The sequence below is a fragment of the Xenopus laevis genome, chromosome 6L (genome assembly GCF_017654675.1).
Source record: "Xenopus laevis strain J_2021 chromosome 6L, Xenopus_laevis_v10.1, whole genome shotgun sequence".
NCBI classification, from domain to species: Eukaryota; Metazoa; Chordata; class Amphibia; order Anura; family Pipidae; genus Xenopus; species Xenopus laevis.
The window spans coordinates 4993522-5006382 of record NC_054381.1 but is presented as its reverse complement, the minus strand read 5'-3'; positions in this window follow the sequence as shown (position 1 = coordinate 5006382).

The window sequence follows — 12861 nt, the reverse complement described above, 5'->3', positions numbered from 1 at the left end:
CATTTTGCAAATTTTTGCCAAATCGAAATGAGTCAAATACGCCCATCCCTAGCCAGGACCCCCCACTGCCGTCCAGTTTTCTGTTCGCCCTTAAATCAGGGTGAGCATCTGGAGGGCCCCAAGAGGGTACAGGGAGTATGATCGCACCTGGCCTGCACCCCCTTGGGGCCCTCCGGACGCTCGCGCTGATTCAAGGGGGAACAGAAAACTGCGTCTGGTAGTTACGCCCCTTGAGTGGTTAGAAGGGGGTGCACTTACCCTCCAGTATCTCACAGTAATTCATTGGTGAATGCAGTCGGAGCTGTACTCATGGGGCAGACTCAGGTCTTTGTGATACAGTTTTGAGACAAACACTGGCGGCTGTTATACAAAGTACAGGACAGGGTGCAAATGTGCCAAAAACAGGGTCGATCCTGCCCCCTTTACTGCCTGAAGCTGCTTGATGCTGCCCCCCATGAAATCGGCTTAAGGGGTCCAGAGGGGTCCAGGACGCTAGGGCAGGGAGAGCAATTGCACTTTGTGCACTAAAAAAACTCGGCAGTTTATTGACTTGTCGCTGTGAAAAATCAACTTTTATGTCAAGAAACAACTTCGGGGACATCTGCCATTGACTTCTACATGACCTCGACAGGTTTGAGATGGCGTATTTTCGGATTCAAATTTTTAGCAGCTTTGGGGTATAATGAATCTCTAAAAAATTGAGTTTTCATTTTTGCAAGAAGAATTCAAGTTTTCCCCATACAAAGCTTGAGCAGAAAAAAATCAAGGTTGAATAAATGGGCCCCTAAGTGGGGTCTTTATAAAAGATTTATACCACTTTTGGCCAAGAGGTGGCAGCGCAGTCTTTAGTATCTTTATCAAGTGAAACCCACTGGTGTTTCTTAATACAGGACAAACCACAATCTCCCTTTAGACAAGGCACCTTAATGCCAAACCATACCCCGTACTAACACCCCTAATTACATTGAGTGTTTTAAATAGTTCAAATGCTCTGTATTAAAATAAACTGTTTGATAAACAAGGTTTTGTTTTTTGATCCTCCCAACCTTTACTTAGAATTTTTCCTCCTATTAAGGGCAACTTTCTTACGTGTGTTTTAATCAGTTAACCGACTTATTCAAGGGTTACAAGTGCTGAGTTTACTTTCTATATATTATTCCTGTTGCTCAGGACACCCAAAGAGACTGCACAAAGAGACGCCATACAATGACTGTACAATATGGCGCCATATTTTTTTTTTTTAGCACAGAGCTGAATGCGTTGGGGCTCATTCGGTCGCACAAGTTTGCTGCAGTCACTTATTGTTAAAAATTGCATTCTTTAAAGGGGTTGTTCACCTTTATATTAACTTTCAGTATGATGTAGACACATTCTGAGACAATTTGCCATTGGGCCTAATTTTCTATTATTATTATCTATCTGGTTGCTAGGGATCAATTTAACCTAGATTGGATTGAATGAGAGACTGTAAAATTAAATGAGGATACCCTGAATATAAAGATAAGTAATAAAAAAGTGTCAATAAATATAAAATTGCTGTTTGGCTGAAGGGCCCCCATCTGAAAACAGCTAGAAGAAAAAGACAAATAATTAAAAAAAAAAACGAAGACCAGTGGAAAAGTTGCCAAGAATGGAACATTCTATAACATACTATATATTAAAGAGATACTGTCATGGGAAAATATATTTTTCTCAAAACACATCAGTTAATAGTGCTGCTCCAGCAGAATTCTGGACTGAAATCCATTTTTCAAAACAGCAAACAGATTTTGTTATATTTAATTTTGAAATCTGACATGGGGCCAGACATATTGTCAATAATAATTTCTGTGTGTTGCTTTAATTTTAATTTATAACATTTTTGCCATTATAAAGCACTAATCTGAAAGTTGGGCTACTTTCACTAAACTTACCCCCTTCCTTTATAAATGGGGCAATTTGTTCACAGCTTCTTATCTACCTTTAAACAAACAAGCTGCAGGCTTTGAATAACTCATTATCAGGGATTTCCCAGAGGACTGGTAATCCATGTTATCAGCTCCTTTCAAGTTTTGTGGGACAGAAAGTACCAAAGTGAAGCTTGCTTCATATTCTTGTTTAGTGGGATTGGTTGCACTGGAGAATAGACAGTTAAAGTGGACCTGTCACCCAGACACAAAAATCTGTATAATAAAAGTAAGTAATAAAAGTCCTTTTCAAATTAAACAAGAAATCCAATTTCTATTTTTTATTAAAGCATTCATAGCTGCTGTAAACTCATTTAAAAATATAAGCTGTCAATCAAATATTATCTGCCCCTCCTCTATGCCTCAGACAATTACTTTCACTTTCCATTCAGCACTTCCTACATGTCACTGCTCTCCCCACATTCCCCCCAATCTCTTCACCATTTAATTGTGTAACCAGGACATGGGGATGGACATCAGGTCCCCCATTCTGGTGCACAAACAAGATTCTGAGATGATACAAGACTTGTCTTAATGTCCACAAAATGGCTCCTGCCTGCTTGTTATCATTTTGAAATCCCAGACTGAAGGAAACAAGATTCAAATAATTTATATAGAGTAATTAAAATTCATTTTGCTTGACTAATGTGATAAAATAGGATTTTGAATAATTTCTTTGGGTGACGGGTCCCCTTTAAGGGGGGGTGAACACTATATTTAAATATGTAATAACCTCTCTAATACAGTAGCTCCTTCCAGCTGACGCAAGGTCACCCATTACGATTAGAAGAAAGGAAAATCCGGCTAAATATTCAGAAGGGGTTTGTTACAGGGAGAGCTGTGAAGATGTAGAATTCTCTCCCAGAATCAGTGGTAAAGGCTGATACATACATACATATTAATCCCTTCTAAAACTCCTTGGTGGAGCCAAGATCTGCTCATATAGGTAGCCCTAAACTTGACTTTCTCTCCTATAGAGACCTATGACAGGATCTAGCTGCCCCTTACTAAGTCCTGCACAAATGATAAGTTCAACGGGGGACTCCCTTCCACATAGGGGAGCCTCTGGCTTTCCTTTTTATACTTTATCACACTGCCACCTAATGGCAAAACTCAGAATGCTAGGGGTCATGCTTTGAGGCAGGAAGGGGAGATTGACTCCTGCCATAGATAGTGGCCAAAACTTAGGGAAAGGCACAATAAATGAGGACTCCATTTACATGTGTCAGGGGCCTATGGGCTCCTAGTGGAGAAGTAATTTAAGGAATTTAGGAACACCCAGGAATGCCACAAAAAAATCCTATAATCGGGCATTGAACTGGCGTCCTGGGCGTCCTTTTATTTCAAATTTGGTGTCCAAACGTGACGTCACGATTTGCATGCTGACGTCAGTGCACCGGTGCTAGAACCCACGAGGCGACCATGGGTGCTGCCATCTTGGATGAGGACTCGTTGTGGATGGGAGCGCCACAGCGCGATCCTGACAACATTTTCAATAGAGCAATTGAAAAAGAACCTATTAGGTGTAATAAAAGAATCAGAAAACAACCTTTGTACATCAAGGACTATGGGGGGTCAGAATGTAATATGTTTCCCTAGCAAAAAAAACCTGCGCAAAAACACTTGTGAACATTAGTGACCATGTTTGTGTCCTTTTTGACTGATTAAAGACCTCAACGACTTCATCACAAAATGGCTTTTGGGAAAATTTGCAGTAGATTTAATAAAATTTCAAGTGCAAATTCTTTTTAGCGCCAAAATATTTAACGAAACTCCAGAGCAGGTGTTAACGCTAAACCTTTACTCAGAGAAAATGCGCAATGTCATATTCGCCATCGACTGATTTTTACATTGTGAGCAGTGCTGAACATTGGCCATTTTAAATAACACTTGCGACTTAATGAATTACATTCCCCTTATGGGAGATAATGGAGTCCATAGTACTTTTTTTTTTAATAGGTAACTTTTTATTAACATTTCCAAAGGAAAAACGAAAAAGCGGGATACAGAAAAGAAAAGGGGGGGGGGAGGTACAGCAAGTCCATATAAACGGAACATCTTTTACATTCCATAAGCACACAGAATAATATCATGCAGAATTCAAGGCAATGTTGGCAAGTGCACATCGGTCCAAGGGTCCCAAATATTCCCAAACTTTCCAGGACAACCTCTGGCTTCATAGGTCAGTTTGATTAAAGGGAGCATTTTATTAACATATTGTACCCAGTCACCCTGTTTTGGAGGTAAAGGAGCCATCCACTTCATAATTATTATTTTTCTAGCATAGTAGAGGAGGGATCTAACTAGAACTCTTGTTATGGTTGCATTAAGAAAGTCATCTACTAGGCCCAGCAAACAAATCTCAGGGGAACAGATAGAAGGAAGGTCAAGAATGTCCTGGATTGGAATAAAGGCATTGCTTTTCAGTTCGCGATTAGTGATGGGCGAATTTATTCGCCAGGCGCGAATTCGCGGCGAATTTGCGCGTTTCGCCGCCAGCGAATAAATTCGCGAATCGCCCGCGAAAATTCGTGTCAAAAAATTCGCCGGCGCCAAAAACGGGCGCCGGCGTCGAAAAAAGGGGCGCTGGCGTCAAAAACGGGCGCAGGCGTCAAAAACGAGACGCCGGCGCCGTTTCGCGAATTTTTCGCCGTTTCGCGTATTTCGCGCGAAATTCGCGCATTTTCCGGCGAAGCGAAACGGAGCAAATTCGCCCATCACTATTCGCGATGCTGCCGTATTCAAGAGATGAATTACAAACTTTTATCCAGGTGGTACTACACACCACAGAAACTGAAGCAGATATATCCAACAGCCAACAACGTATGCTGGAGGTGTAAATCAGATGTTGCACTGTTACATATTTTCTGGGACTGTACTTTATTACGACCCTATTGGGAATCAATCCTGGATGCTTGCTCCCAGTTACTGGGCCGAGAAGTAGAGCGTACCCCGGCCCATTCCTTATTGAATCTTGAGATAGACCAGTCCGAGACACCTCCCGATTCTGCCTTAGAAAGATGTCTGCTTAATGCTGCTAAAATTCTTATCCCAAGTAGATGGAAAACGACTACCTCCCCCTCCTTAAAGGACTGGCTAGGTAAGGTTAACGAGCTGGCAAAATTTGAGGAACTCTCAGCTAGAACTGAACGACAAAATCAATCCTTTAGGGACACATGGCTACGGTGGTTTCTATTTAGAGACTCAGATACATACAAACAACATAGCCAGGGTACCTGCTAGAGGGCTAGATATTCACAGCATGTTCTTAGAAACCAGACTATTCCGTCCCCAAATCAATAAACCATTCCTTGTGATGACCATTCAGTTAGATGTGTGACAATGACCTATAGGAATACTTACTGTGGTAAATCTAGGTAATGGGCAGTCCCTATAATTCTTGGCTCTCCGATACCGCATATTACTGTATGGCATTTTATACTTCATAGCGTGTAATTGTTCTGTGCTGACATGATCCATGACTGTAGATATTTCTATGCAACCACTGTGTGGCAACCCCTCACCTTTATTTGTTTTGCATTTTTTTTCCTTTTGTTTTGCCATATACCCCTCCTCCTTCTTTCTTCTGTATCCCCCTCCTTTTGTTGGAAATCTCTTCAATAAAAAACTATTGAACGAAAAAAAAAAGAAGAATGTCCTGGATATGGTGTGTTACCGCTGCCCAATATCTATTGATGACTGTACATGTCCAAATCATGTGCCAGTAGGACCCATCCTGCTCCCCACACCGCTTGCATAGTGGTGCTGGGAGTTTCCCCATGCGACATAACCTGTTGGGAGTGAGGTAAATTCTTAGAATAAATTTGTGCTGAATAAGCTTGTCTCTGGCACTAATGAGGAAGCTATAAAGATTCCCTGTTACTTCATCCCACTGATCAATACTGAGATTTGGAATATCTCTTTTCCACGCAGCTAAAGCTTTATCAAAGGGTTTGGGACCAGTTTCCACTATTATGGCATATAGTTTGGAGATCATTTTGGAGGTGTCCTCGTGTCTGAGCTGGCTAAGCACCCGGGGTTCCTCTAGTACCATGACCCCTGTCCCAAACTGAGCCTGAAACATGTGGCGGAGTTGGAGATACCTATACATGGGCATATTTGGGGTCCCAGTTTTGTCTCTCAATGGGTTCATATCAATAAAGTTAGAACCATCCACCAAATCCGCCAGATACTTGATTGCCTTGGGTGCCCAATATCTAGTGATCTCTCTATCTAGAAAATGGTGCAAATGGGAATTTCCCCATAAGGGAAGTGCTGAGGGGGGTTTGGTTCGGGTTAGTTTCATTACTGCCACCCACGCTAACATGGAGCTTTCATGCAAGGTGGAAGGTGTGGAATATCCTTCTCTTTTCTAAAAACACAGTTCCGTAGAGCCTCCAGAGAGCCCACATATTTGGCTTGCAGAATTACATTGGGATTTTCCAGGTCCTGTGTTAGCCACCAATTAATGTAAGCCAGCTGGGCTGCCAGATAGTAAGCATAAAGATTGGGCAATCCCAGTCCCCCTCTATCATACGGTGCCATTAACGTGTTCTGCGACACTCTCTGGGCTTTATTACCCCATAGAAAGGGTCTAATCAGGGCTTGTATAGAGTCTAAGGTGTCTTTAGCTATGCTCAGCGGTGAATTATGCAGGACATATAGGTACTTTGGTAGAAAGATCATTTTGATTACGTTAGTTCTGCCCCAGAGGGTAAGGGGAAGTGAACTCCAGGATATCAATGCTGATGTGAGCTGTCTAGTGATAGGGGAAATGTTTTGGGGTACAAATTGCTCTAAGTCCCTATGGATGTGTATCCCCAGATATTTGAAGGTAGTGACCCATTGCAGTCTGTGGTCAGCTGCCAGACCAGGGTCCAGGTCATGTTCTAGAGGGAAAACTACAGACTTGGCCCAGTTAATGCGTAAACCAGCATATTTAGTAAAGGTGTCAAACAGGTCTAGTACCCCTACCAAAGAAGGACCCGTGTCAGCTAAGTATAACAATACAGCATCCGCGTATAAGGAGATTTTTTCCTCAATGTCGCCATATTTGAGCCCTTTAATCTGCGGTGATGTTCTGATCTGTATAGCCAGTGGTTCAATAGCCAGCGCAAAGAGAAGGGGGGACAGAGGGCACCCCTGTCGGGTCCCCCTTCCTAGCTGAAAATTATCAGTTATAAAATCATTAACCTGTACTTGGGCCGTTGGATTTTGGTATAGGAGTTTGACCCACTTAATATACCGGTCCCCAAACCCATATTGCCTCATGATTCCCCATAGATAAGCCCATTCAATAGAATCGAAGGCTTTTTCTGAGTCAAGCGACAGTATCACCCTGGAACCTATATTGTCATGTGGGACCTGCAAATTAAAGTAAAGCCTCCTTAGATTTACATCTGTAGCGCGATCAGGCATAAAACCCGTCTGATCAGGATCCACCAATTCGGTGATAACCAGCTTGAGCCAGATAGCCAACACTTAGGATCTTAGCATCTACGTTAAGAAGGGATATTGGATGGTACGACCCACAGGATTCCACATCCTTCCCCTCTTTATGTATCAAAACAATTAAAGCATTACTAAATGATGGAGGCAATGTACCCTGGTCATAGGCCTGTGCCAGAATATCACACAATGTACCTGTCACTTCTTTCCCAAGGCCCTATACCATTCTACTGGTAGACCATCAGGTCCAGGAGATTTCGAGGTCGCCATTGCACTGATCGCCTCTTGAATTTCGGCAGCCGTTATAGGGCTATCTAACAGAGCAGCATATGCGGGATGAAGTTTGGGGAGAGGGATGGTTGTTATGAAGTTGTCCAACTGTGTCTGGGAGTATTTGGCTTGGGTACTGTACAATTTGGAAAAGTACTCTCTAAACTGGTCAGCTATCTGCTTAGGATCAGTTAGGATACGGCCCTCTCCAGTCCTGATTCTATGAATCACTGTCTTAGGCACAGCTATTTTGGAAAGGAATGCTAGAGTTTTGCCTGATTTCTCTCCCTGTTCAAACCCCCTTTGGGAGGCATATAACAATTTTTTCTGGGTCAGTTCAGTGAACTTACACTTCAAAGCTGTTTGAGCTTGGACAAGAAGAGCATGGCCCCCCTCTGAAGGTGCAGCAATATAAGCTTGCTCAACCCGCTCCACCTCCTCAGCAGCCTGTTGGACCTGTAGCTTAGTATTAGCCCTAACAGCATTAATTGTTTGAATAATGTCTCCTCTAGCCACTGCCTTAAAGGCATCCCACAGGAGAGCTGGAGATGTTGAGTTACTATTTTCCTCCCAATAATGTTCAGCTGAGGTCTGAATTTTCTCTACGACCTCCTCCTGTGAGAGCCATAAGGAGTTCAGTCTCCACCTTTTGAATCCCTGATGCGGGTACAGTTGCAGCTTAATACGTAAGGGGGAATGATCTGAAATGGATCTTGGTTCGTAATTGATGTCTACAATCTTAGCGGCCACTTCTGGAGAAACCAGGGCCATATCGATACGGGACAAGGTTCGATGGGTCCCTGAATGACATGAGTAGGACTGGGCAGAGGGGTTCCTAGCTCTCCAAATATCCAGCAATCCCATACTATCCACCCAGTTTTTAAATTTAGACGGTGTAGTGTCCATGGAGTTAAGTCTATCAAGGGCCGGGATTAGGCAGCAATTAAAGTCACCTACCCAGCACTGGGGGAGGAGGGGCATAGTAATAACTTTCCGCATTATCTGATCCATAAGTTCCATACTAAAGGGTGGAGGCACATAGACAGTAATCAGTAGGAGTTCAGTTGATCTAATTGTACAATGTAGGATAATGTATCGCCCGTAATGATCTGTATGAATCTGGTGGAGCACATAAGGCTTTTTCTAATAAGGATAGCAACTCCTCTGGCGTGGGAGGAAAATGTAGCATGGTACGCCTGGGCTACCCATCCTTTCTTAAGTGCAAGAGTTTTGCTTCCTATTAGATGAGTCTCCTGGAGACAAACTATTTCAGGGGCCCATTGCTTCAAAACTGTAAACATAAGAGCCCTCTTTATTTTGTCATTAAGCCCCCGGACGTTCCACGATACTAATGTTGTGGTTGCCATTCATACCTATGGTTGATTGCCCTTGCTGGACCCAGCTCTGTACCTAAGTATAAGGGTAAGGTAAAGATAGGGGAGGGGAAGAAAAAACCCACAAAATATAACCCTAGCCCTCCCTGCCCACCCTGTAAACTGGGGTGGGCCTTTGCCCCGAACTGAAGTAAGCAAACATTTGCAAGGGACGATTGAACCATTGCAGTAGTAATTGCACTCAACTTAAACTTGTAAACATATCATATTACCCAATTCGCTCCGAGTCCCAACAGTGAACAGAGTCTCCAAATGTCCGAACCTGGGGTCCCCCAGGTGTAGGTGTCGGCTCACCCTCTCCATGACGGGCAACAGTCTAGCAGGAGGGGAGCATGAGTGCGACAGTCGAGCACTTGAAATTATCTGCATCTTGAGACAACTCACACGGCAGTAGGAAGGTGTTCAGGCTCTGCGTGGTGAAGCCGGTGCGCCTTGTCGTTCCAGCCAGTCCATGGCACTCTGGGGAGTATCGAAGAAACGGGTGGTCTCACCATCTTTCAAATGGAGTTTTGCGGGGAACACAGTTGAATAGGGAATTCCTTTGTCTCTTAGCTTCTTTCGGACTTCTGCAAATTTTGCCCTCTGTCGCTGCACTTCGAGTGTATAGTCCGGAAAGAACAGTAATTTAGCGTTCTCTATAGTAATGTCCCCTTTCACCCTCATTTGTTTCAGGATAGCGTCTCTGTCTCTGTAATTGAGAATTTTGGCTATCATAGTGCGTGGAGGTGCACCCGGGGGCGAAGGGCGCCCGGGGATTTTGTGAGCCCGCTCAATTAGGATCAGGGCTTGATCAGGGCCTCTAGGAAGAGTTCCGGGTTGGGCCCTTCTTGGCCTTCAGGTATACCCGTGACGCGGATATTATTCCGCCGTTGCCGGCCTTCCAAATCATCCGCCCTGGCTCTACACATTTTCAATTGCTGTTGTAGATCACTGATGGCTTGCGGAACATCTCTAGTAACATCCTCGATGTCGGAGATTCTCCTCTCCGCCTCCGTGGTCCGCTCACGCACCTTCAGAAGATCTTGGTGTAGGAGCGCCAAATCAGTTTTAACCTCCTCGATCCTGGTATGGATTTTCACCTCCACCGCAGTTCTAGATTCACGGATCGCAAGGAGGACTTCTTGCAGTGTCGGTTCCGGATCAGACTGGTCCGCACACTGACCTGGTGGAGGTTGTGAAGATGGCGGGTCCATTCTGTGGAGTCGGGCGCCATCTTGATTCTGTAGCCTGACATACTTGTCCATTTTAGACGCTGTTGTGTCGCTAGCTTTTTTGTGGCCCCCCATCTGCGGCAATACAGGTGGTGTTAGGTAGCCGATTAGTCAATTTCGTGGCTGTGGAGGCCTGTGATCAGTCAGCACGGATCAATGACACCGGAGCTCAGCGGGAACACGGCTTACTACATTGGCAGTTAGGCCACGCCCCCAGTCCATAGTACTTTTACATTGATTGTTGTTATTTCTTGTATTTTCACTACTTACAAAAAAATGTATTCCTACTAGGGGGTAAATATGTGATGTTTATACAATTGACCATTAGACTTATATCAGTTATGTACAATATTTATGCTGTGCAAACATAGTTCAGGTATGGGACCTGTTATTAGGGTTGTCACCTGTCCAGTTTTTGACCCGAACAGCCCGGCTGCCTGGATTTAAACTGCCTGCCCGGTTTTCCAAATTAGGAAAACCAAGCAGGATTCTCTAAGATTATGAGTTCGGCCAATTGCAGATCGCCGCGTTATTACCTCCGCCCCCTCCACATCCGGGCCCTGTCCCCTATGCGTCACAGTCTGCCCCTTACACATCACAGCCATGCCCCCTGCCTGGTCTCCACCGGGCTAAAAGGTGGCAACCGTACCTGTTATCCAGAATGCTTGGGACCTGGAGTTTTCCAGATAATGGATCTTTCCATAATTTGGATCTTCATACCTTAAGTCTACTAGAAAATCACGTAAACATTAAATAAACCCAATAGGCTGGTTTTGCCTCCAATAAGGATTAATTATATCTTAGTTGGGATCAAGTACAAGCGACTGTTTTATTATTACACAGAAAAAGGAAATCATTTTTAAAAATTTGTATTATTTGGATAAAATGGAGTCTATGGGAGATGGCCTTTCCATAATTCGGAGCTTTTTGGATAACAGTTTTCCGGATAGCGGATCCCATACTGGTATTAGCCTCTTTATATTGAACAAATACCTGCTAGTTTGGATGCTCAAGCATTCATATAAGGTCTGTAGCCGTTAAACTTTTCCTTAGAAATAGACAGAGGACTTCCCTTTCTGCAGAGGCACATGCGCAATTGATTTTGCCAAAATTTTGAAACTGTTTGTAAAAATACAAGAACGAAAAAATTCCATTTGATCCTCTAGGTCATCAGGAGAAGAGTAGCCATTCATGTGCAGAAGAGTCATTAGTGATGAAGCTCCAATACCAAGTAATGAAACAACATTTATACACGCAGTTCCCTCTAGTGTTCCCCCTAGTTTACATAATCTTCCATCCACCTCAGAAGAACCCTGTTGTGCCATGTCCATTCATAACCAGAAGTCTGAACATGAGAGAATTTCTGGTAGAAGTTATCACAATTCTCTATAGGAACAGAGTCGCTCATTGGTAAAATACTTTCATTAGTTCATGGCTGCTTTGGAGCTTCTACTTTTAATCCATTTTGAAGGTTATATGATATTGCTTCAAAATGTTGATTATCTCTTTTTCAGTGAGAAATGATGCTGCTGCCCTAGATTGTGAATAAAATAAAATTATCTAGTTAATATCTACATTATATGAGCTTCAAAATGGTAGGATGAAACGGGCAGTTTTCTATATGGTACATTTCTGTGCTTGAAACTGTCACTCATAACTGAATATGTTTAAAATATTATTTCCAGCTCTTTTGTAGGCATCTAACAACGGTACAAGTGGACCTTTATAGACTTATAATTGGACTAAAAATGGACTTGTGATCATCATGGACACTATGGACTAACATGTTATTCTCACAGACACATACAAGAGTCCTCTGCACTCAACCCATTATCAATATATTTAAGACAGAGACATTTTGTGCTACTGCTACTGAAAAATGCCTTACCCTTTAAACAAAACAGGGATTGTTTGTCCATATATTGCAATATATTTAAGCTGGCCAACTACGTCACAGTCATCCCATATCTGGCCAGTCCTATGCTCAATTTTATCTGATTCATTAAGAATTCTATTGCTTCATTATACATATACAATTATACAGGGACTAAGTTTTACCTGCAACTTACTTGCCGCTTTCAAAGTAAACCTCCCAAACTTGGCTGCCCTTTTATTGGCCACTACTGGGATCAGCTAGTGTTTAAATGGTGGGAAGATGGGAGTTGTAGTTCTACAGCTGCAGGCTGCATATTTGGCATGCATGGGGCAAAGCACAGTTTATCTGTAAAGGGTCACTTATTAGAAACTGATAAAAAAACAACAAAATGGAGTAAAACAGGGTTTGCGTTATGGGCAGCGATACGGAGGGTCTGCGTTCGGAATCAGGTTATGGTTATCAGACATCAGCCATCAACCTGGAACATTTTATTACACAGGTATCATTCAAAGTCCATGCACCTGAAAAAGAAAACCCTTCATTCATTTTGATTGGTTGAGACTGCTGTCTTGCTAATGATGCGCTAGTGTTTCATTGGCCAGGGCAGTTGTGGCCTGGTTCATCCATTTCATTGGGAGGTTAGAATACAGGGAATACAGTGCAGCAGGGCTGTCCAACCGGAAGCAGTGGCCTCTTACAGACCAAAATGGGCTCAG